Genomic DNA, 17,372 nt, shown 5'->3' on the forward strand with positions numbered 1-17,372 from the left:
TTATAGTACAAAAATGTGGTAAAAGAAATAAAATGGTAAAAGCAGTGGAATACTTTCGATCCCAACTTTCGCAGTTGGACCTCCTTAATGTATATTCTTCATGGTTAGTGTTAACGGACACAAATCTGAAGCCTTTAGCATTATAGGCTCGGTCCTCTGATGTCAAATCCGAATGAAGTGTATTTTCTTACATTTATTCTATTACCATCTATAAATAAATTACAAATCCCATGTAGTGGTTTGCGCGTGACAAGGGATTTCTTTGTTTATTTGTGCAGACTCACTGCTTTCTTAGTCAGTGACTAGATGTGCACAAATAGTTTGAATAGATATATATTGACACCATAGCATAAGTTACGGTTTTCATTCTGTTTTCAGAATCCGGGCCTCACCGAGCCAATCACATTTTCTGAGTCAATGAATAAATTAATCTTTTCAGAATAAGACATTGCATTTGGGAAATATGGCCGAGAAGAAAGTACATCGCAACAAATACCAAACAAGAAAAAATGAAATCAACCCAGTCACAGAAGATGGGATGTGTAAAAGCGTAGACAAAATACCTCCCTAAGACGACGCCCCAGCATCGACTTCAACAACAATACCATTGTTACTAACAAAACCGAGGTTACTAGAACAGAGGCAACCCTCGTCACAAAGACTAATAAAGTACTTCAGACTAATAAAGTAATAAAGTACGTCATACGTACACCAAGGAAAACTACTGAAAACATTGTAAATGTCTGATGTAGCAATTTAGCTTAGCGGGCATTGGCGGGAACAAACTTCAACAATAAATGGTATTTCCTTAAAAAGGGCGATTAGAGCAAAATTGATGTTTGATAAGTTTGTAGCGACAGAGAAAAATCGAAGAGGGAGATTTAGTGAGAAACTTAAAAAGAATCGCTTTGGAAAGATACTGTTAGACGTAGCATCGTGGCAATATGGTATGTCAGCCAATTCATCAACGTAGAACAATATTTCTTGACAATATTTCTGTATTGTGAAAACTAAGGTGCATGCTCTAGCGCACGAGGGATCGCAAGTTGTTCGATATATCCGAGTGGCGAAGATGAAACTTAGTAAACATAAAAACATTCACAGATCAAAATGAGCACTTGTTAGTCGAGAGAAAGCAGATGCGTCTAACATTCAGAAGCACTGAGTGTTGGAAAGGAACAAAAAATGAATTTCACTGCCTATTTCAACAACTTGTCGTAAAGGTGGAGCGTGTTCTGGTAAGCCGATAGTGTTACGGAAATACGGGAAGAGGTGGTTTGTGGCACAGTATGTAAATCACCCGGGTTGGATATTCGGATCTAAAAGCTTCACATTTATGTTCCAGACTTGCTTTGATATCTCATGGCAGATATCTACTCCAGTTGATCAGCTGAAGCGGAGAATCCCTAGTTCTGTGAGTGGAAGCCGGGTAGCGGTTCTAAAAGTACACCAAATTGAGAGTTACCACTGATAACTTTCGACGCATAAATCTGTTAAAAATAGACAGATCTAAACACCATAATTCCTACAACATGCATATCTCATAGACATGGTCGACGAGAAATCTTGCATGGATGGTGCTCTGATCAATTTCGTTCAATGAAAATCTTCCGATACGATCGACCATGAATACTAAACGGATGTTCTCACCAGAACTAGTTTCGATCCCAACTTTCGCAGTTGGACCTCCTCAATGTATCTTCTTTATGGTTAGTGTTAACGGACACAAATCTGAAGCCTTTAGCATTATAGGCTCGGTCCTTTGATGTCAAATCCGAACGAAGTGTATTTTCTTTCATTTATTCTATTACCATCTATAAATAAATTACGAATCTCATGTAGTGGTTTGGGTGTCACAAGGGATTTCTGTGTTTATTTGTGCAGACTCACTGCTTTCTTAGTTTAAATCAAGCTTCGCATCATCGAGGAAAGTAATAACAGGTGTCATTTCTAGTACGACTTGCAACCGTCACATAACAACAATAGTAGAAATATCAACAGAAATAATTTATTACTTTGAAGGGAAGATTAGTTCAGATGCATTATAAATTGATTTATATTTAGAACGTCATCAAGCCGGTAACATACGCATTTCTTACTCAAGAATAAAATCAATATATTAATATATTCCTCTAGGGAATATTGGAACGATAAACATTCCAACATAAGCGATATACGTCTGGGATTGTATTTAGATTTTCCAATTTCAACTCTTCCAAGTACTTGGTATTTGTAAAATCAATGGTCATTAACTGTTGACAAATTTGTGAAATTCGTCACATAAAAAGCATTTCGAACGACGTCAGGGAAACATCCCTTTTACACACACACACACACACACACATACACACACACAAACACACACAAACACACACACACACACACACACACACACACACACACACACACACAAGGTGTAAAATAGGCAAAAATAAATTTTTGCAAATTGTAAGAAGAAACAAATAAATATAGGACTAAATATACACGATTATAAGGAAAACAGTTATGGAGATTTCATCCTTACAATTAGTGTACATATAGTAATTAACTGGCACTCCGATGGATCAACGGAATAGTGTACTCGGAAAATTAATGTACAAGTGGCTCAACACTACAAAGACATTCATAAATTTAATGGTCTTCAGGGCGATCCAGCAACAAACAAAATTCGCCAAGGCTGGCCTTTTTAAACACAGGTAACACACATTTTTGTCGGTTAAGTTGACTGGGATTACATGAAATATAATGTCTTGTCCTGGGGCAGAACGCGTTGCCATCAATAGAACTCCCGACCGTATGATCGTGAACCAACTACGCTAATCACTAGCCAAGGGACTTTACTGTAAGTTATTTAAAAGATGAGGAATGATGATATAATTTTAAATGATACTCGCCATATAGAATATAACCGTATCGATTGTGCGAATTATATATTATTAAAGATATATCCTGAACAGAATATCTGTTTCAAAAAACATATTACGAATTCATTCTTACTATAGATATCGATAAGTATTTCTGCATATATTGACATATAGGCAATTATGAATTTATTGACGCTTATATGTAATGATGCACGGATACTACTTGGTGTTTGTAATGTGTTGAGGATATAAATCTGATTCTAATGCTGCAAACATTCACTCACTTTTGTGAATCTCATAACCATGAAATGGCTTTGAATGAACAATACCTACAATGACATTATGAAAGAAAGAGTGGTAAAATTGCACAATTGCATGTCATTCCATTCACGAAAAACGATCATATGTCACCAATATTACAAACTTATCTTCCCAGAAATGTATAAGACCAAAGGCACGTACACCCAATATGGATATATATACATACATACACATATATATATATATATGTGTGTGTGTGTGTGTGTGTGTGTGTGTGTGTGTGTGTGTGTGTGTGTGCGTTCGTATGTGCGCGCGCGTGTTTGTGTGTGTGTGTGTGCGTGTCAGTGTATATAGCCCTATAAATATAAATGCTCTGAGATTTTTCTATAAAATTTATATAACATATAAACATGTTAGAATAACTTAAACGTATCATTTCATCTTATTGGTTCATAAGATTCAATAAACAATATACGGATGTTGAAATTTTATTTAATGATATATTCTAATTCATTTCGTTTATTGGAAAATGTTTTGGATCGTGCAAATTTGTGTCATCTCCTATACTATTTTACAGATAATTTTGATACATTAAGATTATTTATGGATTGCGATATATTTCCGGTAGTCATTAAATATAAAATTTTCCACATTAAAATTGAATCTATTTCTCAGATATATAGATATTGCATGGACTTTATGTAAAAATATGAAATGAATGATTTTGATATCTGAATTTTAATCACATACATTTAGAATGGGTGTATGCATGTATGTACGTATAAATATTTGTATATTTGTATGTATATATGTATATATATATATATATACATATATATATATATATATATATATATATATATATATATATATATATATATATATATATATATATATATATATATATAAGTATATATAAATATTACGCCGGTGTTAAAATGGAGGTAGCTGATGAAGTAGAATGTTCTCTATGTGGCTTGTGTGTTTTCTCGTCTCTGTTTTGTTTGCAATGTCCTGTACCCAGATATGCACCTATACATACACGTGGATGTCGGTATGCACATACCTGTACGTATATATGCATATACTCATTTACTATTTGTTTATATATATATATATATATATATATATATATATATATATATATATATATATATATATATATATATATACATATATATACATATATATATTTGAAATTTACAGAACAACAAAAGACGAAGACAAGTGTATAAACAAATAGTTGTATAATTTTAACGCTCGGGTAACGTTATAGAGGTCACTGCTTGGAATCAAACTCGGAATCTTGGGATTAGTAGCCTGCGCTCATAACCACTATGCCATATGCCAATATTATTATTATTAATAATAATAATAATAATAATAATAATAATAATAATAATAATAATAATAATAATAATAATAATAATAATAATAATAATAATAACAATAACAACAACAACATCGAAAAATACCTTAAGAATGAGAACTCAGGTTCGAAATTTCACCATCACGTCGATGAAGGCTGGAGGTTATATCAGCTGAAACGTTCTGTTAACAAAGAAGAAGAGGAGAAATATCCGTCCAATGAAAATAATGTAAATAATGTACATAATCCCTCATCTCTCAAATATAGAACTGTATAGTTAACCAGGTTCGTTTAAAACTGAATGCTTTATTGATATCTCCCCAGAATTTTGAATGCCTTATTTCTTGTTATATATATACATACATGCATACGTACGTACGTATGTGTATATGTATGCATGTATGAATGAATGTATGTGTGTGTGTGTCTATGTATACACACACACACACACTCAGGGAAGGAAAGAAAAATTGCCAACGATTCACATGGGATTACATTTTGATGACTGGAAAGGATTGGGTGAAGAAAAAGTTCTTTCTAAGACAGGAGAGTGTAAAAGAAGGGGTATTTGTGTGTATATGTGTGTATGTGCATGCACGCAAGTCTTTGTGTGTGTAATAGCATGTGTGTGTATGTGTATGTGTTGTGGGTGTGGTGTTTCTGTGGTGTTGGCTGTTTTATATGTGTATGCGTGAGTGAACTTTGTGTCTCTTAATGTTGTAGGAAAAATTCAGCAGCATGGTAACAGGAGTGGTGGTCCTTTGTGTAGTTGTGTATATCTTCACATTTGCGTAGAGGAATGGTCAACAGAAAGGTGGTTGACTGGCAGTTTGAAGTATGTTTGTGCGTGTGTATATATGTATATGTTGTGCGTGTGCTTTGTGTGTAGACTGTGTATATATATGTGTTTGTGTACGTGTGTATATGTATGTGTGCGTGGGGTTGAGTGCGTCGAGTTATATACACGTTCCTGTGTGTGCGTGTGAGCGTGTGCGTATGTGTGCGTGTATATGTGTGTGTACAAGCATGTGTAGTTGTGTGTGTATATGTGTGTGAGCATCTGTGTATATGTGTGTGTGCGTGTATGTGTTTGCATGTGCGTGCGTGTGTGTATATGTGTGTACGTGGGGTTGTGTGCGTGTATGTGTGTGCATGTGTGTGCGTGTGTGTATATGAGTGTATATGAGTCATTTGGCCGCAGTCAAATGACTGGAACAAGTAAAAGAGTGAAGAGCAGTTAATGTTAAAAAATACGACGAGAGAAAACGATAAAAAATCGAAAAAAGGGTAACGGTGTAAAAAGTAAGCGTGTATAAGAGAGGATAAAATAAGATAAAACAAAATGAAATAAAAATCAAATAAGAAGGTGCTTTTTTTTTAAAGAGGAGGGGGTCGTGTTAAGTCCGAAAGGAATTTGTGTTTGTAGATTGAATATGTAACGCTGTTCCAAGCGGCGTAGCGAGTGTGTGGTTCGTGGTGCAAGGCCAGTCCAGAGATAGAGTATTACATTCAAGGGATGAACATATGTTGAAAGATCGATTTTCATAGCTTCTTCTGATGTTTCCATTCTTGTTGTTGATGGAGAGGTTGGGCAAGCGCAAATGACGGGCGAAGGGCTTCTCGTGTGTAGCCGAACATCTCGTAGTTGTTCGGTGAAGCGGTCGGCAAGCCGGCGGCCCAGCGAGATAAAGAGAGAGAGAGAGAGAGAGAGAGAGAGAGAGAGAGAGAGAGAGAGAGAGAGAGAGGAGAGAGAGAGAGAGAGAGAGAGAGAGAGAGAGATATTACAATAAGAGCTATACCATTAAAGAGATGCATGATATACTATACGGAAATAAATTTCTTACTTTACTACTTGAGTGGTCAATGGATATTTTGTAAGAAAAAAAGAAAGGAAAATTGCAGTTATGAAAGCGCAATTATCTTTACTACTACTACTACTACTACTACTACTACTACTACTACTACTACTACTACTACTACTACTACTACAAGTGGTGCTGTTTCAGCTCCACAGTTACATTCTGATTATTTTCATTAGCAACAAACCTAGTGAGATCACAGCTGTACTTGAGTTCTTTTCTGAGCAATGCGTTTGTAAACGGCTGTCAGCAATAATTATATGGTTGTTCTCATAGCAAACGTTGTCCTAGATCTGGAATATATTAGCACATGATAACAAAGAAACAGCAGCAGTTTGAGAAACTGATTGAGAAAAAAGAAACAACAGGAGAGAGAATAATTGAATATAATATAAGAAAGAGCAAGCCACTAATAGATAAGATGATACTCTATACTGTTTTGGGAATAAACTACTGCATTTACTAATATGGACATACTTTGTACATACTTTTCACATTTCTTTGAGTTTAGTCTCTCCTGTAGAGATCTCTGTACATATAGCATTCCTAATATAGAAATTTCGTAATCCTCGTACATTCAAGTAAAAATATTATCATAATAAATATTCATATTACGTGGAATACGTCAGGAATTATTTATTGTGAAAGTGCAGCAATCAAAATTTCATGATTCATATCATAGTGATAATTTATACAATTGTTGATTAGATGATAAATATAAAATATTTGACACACGCATAGGTTTAGTTACCTGAAATGACTTGCTATACGCGAAAACGTTATATCGTCATCTCAAATTCATTTTATATAATATTAAGTTTCATATAGACCTATGAGCTTACACGCAATAAAGAGTGTTGCTAGCATTAATGCATTTCGAAAAGTATGGCTTTATTTATATAAGGAAAATAATATTCACCGGACGTTCTGAATTAACCGCATACAAATGAAAAGCCATGTTTTCTGTATGTGATAGTTGAGGATTATTGATTTTAAAGTATGTTATTTACTCAGGAGAATCAATGTTTACATGAAGAAAGATAAATAAATAACATTTGTGTTGGAGAAGGTCTAAGTTGAAATGACCAAACAGTTATTTTCTTTGTATCGATTTTTACAAATCCGAAGTTGGAATTTCCTCTTCAGAAATATGACGAACCTTCAAGTTACATATTTTCACTATTCTTAAACTCTGAGTATCAGACCTAATTCTGTTTGATGTTAAACTATTTCATCTCAATAGAATAGACTTTCAAACCTGCAACGATTTAGAAGTTAAGTTTTTTTTGTTTTTTTTTCCCGGAATGCGTAAGCTGTAAGGAAGCATAAATGAATAATAATGATTAAAAGACCAAAAAATTGTATTACATTCAAGGGATGAACATATGTTGAAAGATCGATTTTCATAGCTTCTCCGGATGTTTCCATTCTTGTTGTTGATACTGTTGTTACGATAAACGTGAATTTCCCTTATCAGGTATTTGATCAGATACTTTCAATCTGTATAGTATAAGCTCACAAAGACAATATTTCTACTGACATCTACTTCATGCTGAATACTATACCAGGTAAGTGTACATTCATATCTGCATGGTGTTATATTAAAAATATACAAATATCGTATATACGTTCCTTTGGGTATTCAATGTGTCGAGCTTAAATACTAGGGCGTTGTTGAAAGGTAGATTTCAAGACAGGATCGAATGTAAAGAGTTTTAACTCTATTTTACATACGTAAAGCTATCGTGTATCTCTTCCATATAGAATATATACACATGTCGTATACACGTTCATTTGGATGTTCAGTGTGTCGAGTGTAAATGCTAGGACGTTGTTGAAAGGTAGATTTCAAGATACGATCGAACGCAGTTTTAACTCCATTTTACATACTTGAGGCTATCGTGTATATATTCCATATAGAAGGATTCACTGAATTTTAGAATATTTATTCCATAAAATAGTTCTCCATGTTTTGTTTTAAAGTGATTCGTTCTATTTCTAACATCATCATACTATGATTATAAGTTGAAAACTTTGTACCTACTGACTTGTATTAATGTGAACGCTTCGGTTGACCATTTCACTGACGGCGTCTCGTCTCTAAGAAGCAAATTAATCAGAAGATCAAATATCTTAGGCCATTTCATTAAAAATAAATCTGCTCAATTTATTGGGGATTATCAATGCTTAACTATTTATTCTGCAGGTGTTGCTCTTCCTTGTATACCGGTTCTTTTAAATTCTTGATATAGTTGAACTTAGAAATATATGCTAATCATTCAGATTAAAAAGGCAACAAATTCCTAGTTGTCTTGTCGTTATTATCCAGTGGAATACGGTGAGGTGGTAGAATCATTAAAGCACTGAACAAAATGCTTAGCGATATTTCTCAGTTTTTAAGCTCTGAGTTCAAACACCATCGAGAACAACTATGACTTGTATCCCTTTCAGGGGTCAATGAAATAAGCACCAGTCATTTATGGAGGCCAGTGTAATCAACTAGCACTTTCCCCCAAAAATCTCAGGCCCTGTGCCCACTGAAGCAAGTATTATACAGAAGATCTATGTAAAGCAAATCATGGAGGATTTTGGAGGCAGCTATGTGATTAAGGCGATAACCTCAGAAGCAATTTGTTCTGGACTAGATTACAATACCGAGTTGGACACGTATTTTCTACCATACATTTGTAATAGAAATTGTATAGACGGAAGCTGTGCAAAAGTATACTGATGTTAATAAATCTATCGGTACATAAAGACCCTGTTTCAGTGAATATATAACTCGACCCTATTAACAGTTTTATATATACAGTGGTGGATATACAATACACGTGCCCTGAAGATTAAATATGCCCGTGTGCATATGGCGTAGTGGTTTGAGTGTTTGATGGAGTGTATGAGTTGGCTGTTATATTAAATTTATAATATGGTGTAATTTAATCATTCTTTGTGTAATATACAAATGCTTCGTTTATTTTAATTTATGAAATCTTGTTGGAAATCTATATATATGCGCGCCTCTGTGTGTGCTCATGTATGTGTATGTGTGTGTGTGTGTGTGTGTGTATGTGTGTGTGTGGGGGGGGGGGGGGGGGGGGTGAACGAGTGCGTGTATTTGACTGCGATTGTGAGTGCGCGCTGTTTATGAGTACGTATGTGTCGTGGTATGCGTGCTCGAGTATAAAACCAGCACTTTTCGGATAACTTACTTCCGTTAATGTTCATGTATTGTGTTAGACATACCTTTTTCACAAATGCTCTTAAACAATGATTCCACTGTCGGAGGCATTTAAATAAGGACGTTATTGTTTGTGGATTTTTTTTAAATTATACTATAAATTATTGCAGATTATACGGGAAGCATTTCAGTAATTTTCATGTGATGGAACTTCTATATCTCTTTAATGTTGTCTCTAGTTAATTACTCTTTATTGAGAGCTTCGGAAAAATTTTCTGGTAAATATGGTTTTGAGAGAGGGTTGTTATAAATATTTAATTTGATTGTCATTCAGATATATATTGATCTATTATTTATTCATTATGTTTCTTTCTCCAAGTCATATAATTTACTTTCAATTTCCACTTATTTGTTTCTGATAATTAACACTTCTTATTATTATTCCTTCCCCTTTCTCTCCATTAATACCACAACTAATTTCCTTCATCTCTGCTGTCTTTTAACACCAGTGTGTCTATAAGCAATGTCGTGCCACACATATTTAACGACGAATTGTACCATAATAACATTTTAGACGTTATATTGAATAGAATTGATTGCCGATCGATTTATTTTGAATCGATTTGATTTTTTATTTGATTTTTAAAAATTTTCTATTTGGAAATATGGTTATGAAATACGTGTAGTCATTTTCACTATTTTAGTATTTATTACTTTGTACTTTTTAAATGTTTATTATAGGTCTTTTTAGTGTATTTACTTATAATTTTTTTCTATATGATTGTGGATTTTCATGAATGAATTAAATAATTGTGGTTTTTACTCTAATATATATATATATATATATATATATATATATATATATATATATATATATATATATATATATACCAGTCAATACCTATTTCGGCGGCTAGTGTTCCGCCTGCAATTATACACCACAGGTTACTAGTCACATTGTGCTTCCTGGCATTATTAAAGCTTTCGAATGATGCAACCCCGCTGGCTAAGTAAGAAGCGAAGCACTCCCCCAGAACGAGGCATCATTTCATCATGGGGTTACATATTTACTGCTGGGTGAACTAGAGAAACGGAAATTGAAGTCTTTTTCTCAAGGATACAACGTGCTGGTAATCTGGAAATTGAAAACGGGATCTTGTTGTTGTGAATGCAACGTCCTTATCATAAGGCTAAACTCACGCAGAGACACATATGTGTGTGATTGTAGTACTCACACCAAGGTGTTGGGAATTACACATTCTTTTGGATTAGTTCAAATGTATTCGGCACGAAAACATATCCCCACCAAAACACTCTTGTATTTAGTATTTTGGACAATTTTAACGGTCTTCCAATTAAAATATCTACGAAGGACGAAGACATGGTATTTAAACAATTAACCAGCATCGTAAAATGACATAGCTGAAGATTATACTGAGCAATACATTGATCACAACAGATCTTTTCTATTATTTTCTCTTCTCACTAAATAGATTTATCATTCTGATTCGTCTTATTTTTCTATCTTTTATCTCGCAGCATCAAAACATGTAGCATGCGCATAATATCCCCATTGTCCGAGGCATAATAGGCGAACAGATTAACTAGATTATTATCAGTATTCATTTTGAAAAATTTATAACTAATAATTGAAATGCATTTTGAATTCAGGTGGCTATAAACACTAACACTCTTCCAATGAACTAGACTTATACGATTATATAATGAATAAAATATTTACTTAGGTACCTGCAGCAAGTTAGTATAATGAGTTACTGGAAGATAAACCGTGCCAGTACCCACAGCATAAAAAACCCTGCAAATTGTGTGATCACTGTGGTCATTATATAGCATGGAGTGAAGGTGCCTGGCGTAACGGCTACAGTACTCATTTCACGATCGTAAGATCGTGAGTTGGATTGCAGATGGCGTGTTGTCACTTTCGTCAAATATATTTGCCTTTGCTGCAGTCCACCCAGCTGGCAAATGTGATTAGCACCCATTATTGAAAGGGCCAGCCTTGTCACACATTCTGTCACACTGAATCTCTCTAAGAATGACGTTAAGGGCATGCGTGTCTATGGAGTGCTTAACCACTTGTCACGTTAATTTCATGAGCAGGCTGTTCCGTTGATCAGATTAAATAGAGCCCTTGTTGTTGTAACCAACTGAGTGCCAGTTTAGCAAGAAAATTCTGTTTCGTAGATCAAAATTTCGTAGTAATTATGCGATTGTAGAGCACACTGCAGTGAGGATATTTTCTATTGTGAAAAATCTTGGAGTGGAGGAAGTTTCAAAACTGAACGGTAAACAGCATTATTTGTAGAGGGCGAGTGGAAATGAAATTTGTTTAAGCAATATAATTTTATTTGTATTTAAATCTCACTTCACTTATTTTTAAAGAACCATAATGGATCTACGCTATATACATACAATATCGTTGCTATATTAAGGCGGCGAGCTGGCAGAAAGTTTAGCACATCGGGCAAAATGCTTAGCAGTATTTCGTCTGTCTTAACATTTTGTGTTCAAATTCCGCCGAGGTCGACTTTGTCTTTCATCCTTTCGGGGGATCGATAAATTAAGCACCAGTTGCGTACTGGAGTCGATCTAATCGACTGCCCCCCCCCCTCTCCCAAAATTTCGGACCATGTGCCTAGACTAGAAAAGGATCTCGTTGCTATATTGATTTCTTAGGTACCTCATATCTCATTGTCGAACATGTATTCATTTCAATACAAAAGAAAATTTCGAGTTACGTTAAACATACATAAATTCTTCCATTAACCATGAAAAAACAGTGACCAACCGATTAACTATAAGGCGATGTTCTTGCATTTGAATGTTTTGGATATTGATTCATAAATAGATCAACTTATATCATTGTTCAGCATTGACTTTTATCTAAAGTACGAAATATGATAAAGATGCATATAAATGCAATGCAGGTTTCAATTAGTAATGAAAATAAAACAGTTCCATAATTCTGGAGTAATGAAATTTTTTCTTTCATCTAGAATGTATAAATCACAGTATGTGTGTGTGTGTAAAGACTAACGCATACATTTCTACAATTCTCAACCGATTTTCACCAAATTTTGCACACACATTACTTATGTCACAAGGATGGTCATGCACTATAACATTTTGCCCATGAACTCATAGGTAAATGAACAAACCGGGAAAAACAGTGGTTTACGCGATTATATCTCTAATTCGTTGTATGCGCATACATTTTTGTATGTAGAGCCCTACACTCTTTTTAAATCTATAATATAGATTGTATATGATCGTATATTGCCATTACAGAACATTTTTGAGAGGTTTTCATATTTTTTTTATTTTTTTTATTTTTAGATTGTAATTGTGTGTTATTGAATTTTGTGTTTGAGTGTTTTGGTTAGAGAATATCATAAAAGTGAAAGGCTCTGTCTATTTATTTATTTCGACTGTTTTCCATAATTTTTAATATATATGTTCATATAGACGCAGGAATGGCTGTGTGGTAAGTAGCTTGCTTACCAATCACATGGTCCCATGTTCAGTCCCATCGCGTGGCACATTGGGCAAGTGTCTTCTACTATAGCCCCGGGCCGACCAAAGCCTTGTGAGTGGATTTGGTAGATGGAAACTGAAAGATGCCCGTCGTATATATGTATATATATATATATTTATATATATATATATATATATATACACACATATATATATATATATATATATATATATATACACACATATATATATATATATATATATATATATATATATATATATATATATATGTATGTATGTATGTATGTATCTGTGTCTGTGTTTGTCCCCCCAACATCGCTTGACAACCGATGGCGGTGTGTTTACGTCCCCGTAAGTTCGCGGTTCGGCAAAAGAGACCGAAAGAATAAGTACTAGGCTTACAAAGAATAAGTCGTGGGGTCGATTTGCTCGACTAAAGGCGGTGCTCCAGCATGGCCGCAGTCAAATGACTGGAACAAGTAATAGAGTAAAAGAGATTTGTGGATTACAGAATATTTGTAAATTGTTTTAGCGTTTTTTGAGTTCTTATTTCTCTGCCTCACAACGCAACATCTTTTCACTGCCAACTTTCAAAGATTCAAAGCAGTACTCGTGAACTGAAGTCAAACTCTTCATTTTAATTCTACTTTTTAAAGTAGATATTATATTGCCATTTTTGAACGTACCAATCATACTTCCCTCCGAGAAAATAGCTCCTTTTGTTCTTGAATAAAGTAAACTCGCAGCAAGGAAGTTTCAACGTTTTCCTTCAATTTCCTTACACCATTTATGTGGCTATTTCTGACAAGAAATTTTGCTTTCATGTAAAACAACTATATTATGTAGTCATTATCCGTAATCTACTCCCAAAACTCTTCAGTAGCTCTACTTTGCATCGCTTGCAAACATATCTTCTATGATCATTTAAGTGCAATGACCTCCAAAATAACCAACCTTCAATTTGGTTTTCCGTTCCTAGATTAATGGGAAACCTAGATTGCCATGCTACTCATAAACCTTCTCGGTAGCTCAATTATTTGGTGAAAAAATATTACCCTAGCAACTTAATCCGCCCAAAGGAAGGCTGCGTTTGCTAGTATAACGTGTAACTCTACTGTTAAGAACAAGAATATTGAAAGATTTCTTTAAAATAGCTGATATAGAACTGTCTTTCTAAGTAAAATTTTATAACGTTATATTGCATTAAATATGTAACCTGAGTGCTCCAAATTTTATTATAAGATAAGGAAGTTTCCAGAAGATTGACTGTGCAAAAGTCACACAACGCATAGTATAACGACAAAGAGGTTTGGAAGAACTAGGGGTATTATATCGGATTTCGGTCTCTTTCAGTTTAGATATATAGTTATGAAATGAAACCTAAACATGCCTTGGCTATCACGCGAAACCTAACTAACATCTTTTATATTACCTATTTATTCTTAAAGATTTTCTCAAAGCCACTTCACGACGTGACAGTGTGTGTGTGTCAGACATGTCTGCTGGAGTAATTTTAGAGGAACGGCAATAGTTAGTGGCACAGCAATATACTCACTATAGATAAACAGTAGTTTTATAAAAAAAAACAATTATGCAGGGTCCTAATAGCGTTAGAAATGAATAGGGGTGTGAGGATACGGCGTTTTGATATAACAAGATATGATTGGCGTAACCACATCAAGCCATTTATTAGGTCGCGAATGCCAACGGAAAACTCTGACAAACCAAATGATGTTTTGCTATTTTCGGTTGATCAAACGATTAATCGAAACAATCGGTCACTTGATGGTTAATTAATTAGATAACTGAATAATATCAATAAAACGACAAGTGTAAGAGAACAAGTGCATATATTACACAAACAGCTATTTGCAGAAACGATTTCACATAATGAATCATAAAAAAAATCAGCACACACTTGTGTATGTGTATGTGTGTGCCCTCACACACTCGCAAATAAACACACACACAGATACAAGGGAACATTTTATACGCGTGTATGTATGTATATATATATATATATATATATATATATATATATATATATATATATATATATATATATATATATACAGAGAGAGAGAGAGAGAGAGAGAGAGAGAGAGAGAGATGTTTTCATACGTACGCGTATAAACACACATATTAAATGGGCATATATAAAAAAAATATATGTAAATAATTATGAACGCTTTTATTTTAAAGAAGTCTCATTTTATAAAAAATGCCATAAACTGCCTCGCTTGTACTTAGAAGTATATGTGTATTTGTATATACATATATAATCCTAAATATTCATGCAATAACACATTTCGTTTGTTCTTTAATTTTGTGATAGCTTACAGGGGTCTTCGGTAATCCCGTGCACGTATCAGAATGATATTAACAAATACTATGTACAATGAATTACCTCCTTGTAATATATTTTTCTTGTGTTCCATTTGTACCACGAATATTAACTCCCCATTATCTCTGCAATTTTAAATTCCACTAGTTTCATAAGTGACTATGGCATTATTACAAGAAATTGACAGTACAGGGACAATTCTAGTTTTTCATTGATAACATGCTTTGAAACTTTTGTACACGAAAATTATTTTGCTAACTATAAATGAGCTAAATATACATATATATATATATATATATATATATATATATATATATATATATATATCGGCCAAAGTGATACGAGTAAGATAATTAGAAATGTCAGTCTGCCAGTACAATTTTGTAGAAAGTACAGAGTTCTATGGTCTAGTAAAAAGCGGTAATTTTGCTTGACAGCTTGGTAAAATGTTTTCCTTAGCTATTGATATGTACAAGCAACTTCGAAAAACAGCAAGGTCAATGGGGGTAAACATGTTGAATGATAATAATACCAGCCTGTCAAATTTTATTTCAACTGTAATGAAATTCTTGGGTTTGCATTGAATAGGGTATTATTGTGCTAGGAGAGCTGTCTTGAATTATTACCGATTTCATTATCATCATAATTATCAAGGAGAGTCATATGTTCAGGAATGGGTGAAAATGCAATAATGAAACAAGGGCATAAAGCTATACCGAGATTATTCATCGCTTCTCTTTTCGCTAACTATCCTGCAAATTCTATTATCGGAGGCAGACAATAACATTATAAATATTGTGTTAAATGCAAGAAGACTTATCGTACTCGACGACAATATTAGTGCCCATATTAGTATATATATATATATATATATATATATATATATATATATATATATATATAAGTAATAGAAAATTATATGTATATACTTTTGTATTACTCTTTAGTTTATATTTTACATAAATACAAATAATAGGATTCTATAGAATTAGGAAAGAAAAGAAATGATAAGCTGATCAATTTTCATGTAAATTTAGAAACTTTTTAATTAAATTAGTTCCCTAAATTTCAAATAATTTACTGTGTGATATCAGATATGATATCATACTGTTGACTATTCTGGTTACACTGGAATTAACCTGAGCCTGCCTGAGATAAATATGTGCTACATAGACAACAGAAATAAATCCAGAACCGTTCTTGACACCCAAAAGTATCAATATACATATACATTTGTATTAATACATTTGTATTGAAATATTTTTCATTATTGACTTCTTCACTGTTCTCAGTTCCGTTAACGGCTTGGCGTTCGGGCGAGTATACTTGGCATTGATGTAGCAACATTTGAAATGTTGTCTAGGTAAATGCAACTGATGAAGACTAATCAGATTTACGTTGTGAAACGTATTTGAAAAGTCTGAAACCTAGGTATTGCATTATCCTTAATCTGGGTTGTTCATTTTCGGATGTTCTTCCTAAGGTAAGACAAGTTTTTCATGTTTTGTTGCACACACGCATTTTTGCCAGTATATACGCAGTGAAGCTATACAATAACGTCGTTTTTATATCGATTGCTATTCTCCAGCAAATATCGGTACCTTGTTGTACCATTCTTATGAATTTATATATATATATATATGTATGTATGTATGTATGTATGTATGCGTGTGTGTGTGTATGCATATATATATATATATATATATATATATATATATATGTGTGTGTGTGTGTGTGTGTGTGTGTGTATATGTATGTTTATATATATATATATATATATATATATATATATATATATATATATACATTAATACGACGGGCTTCTTTCAGTTTCCGTCTACTAAATCCACTCACAAGGCCTTGGTCGGCCCTAGGCTATAGTAGAAGACACTTGCCTAAGGTGTCAGGCAGTGGGAATGAACCCGGAACCATGCGATTGGTAGGCAACCTACTTACCACACAGCCACTCCTGCACCTATAT

General features: G+C 33.7%; 1 long non-coding RNA gene across 3 annotated transcripts in view; it reads right to left on the reverse strand.

The window, feature by feature from the left end:
* LOC128247044 (uncharacterized) overlaps positions 1 to 6,524 on the reverse strand; it is a 141,711-nt gene extending 135,187 nt beyond the window's left edge. For all 3 annotated transcript variants that reach the window (XR_016238002.1, XR_016238003.1, XR_008263475.2), the window contains exons 1-2: positions 6,339 to 6,524; positions 4,601 to 4,676 (exon numbers count right to left, since the gene is read on the reverse strand). This is a non-coding gene — a long non-coding RNA (uncharacterized LOC128247044). The remainder of the gene's footprint in view (positions 1 to 4,600; positions 4,677 to 6,338) is intronic.
* Between the last annotated feature and the right edge of the window lie 10,848 nt (positions 6,525 to 17,372).

This window comes from Octopus bimaculoides, chromosome 2, assembly GCF_046866305.1.
Source record: "Octopus bimaculoides isolate indiv1 chromosome 2, ASM4686630v1, whole genome shotgun sequence".
In the NCBI taxonomy this organism is placed as follows: Eukaryota; Metazoa; Mollusca; class Cephalopoda; order Octopoda; family Octopodidae; genus Octopus; species Octopus bimaculoides.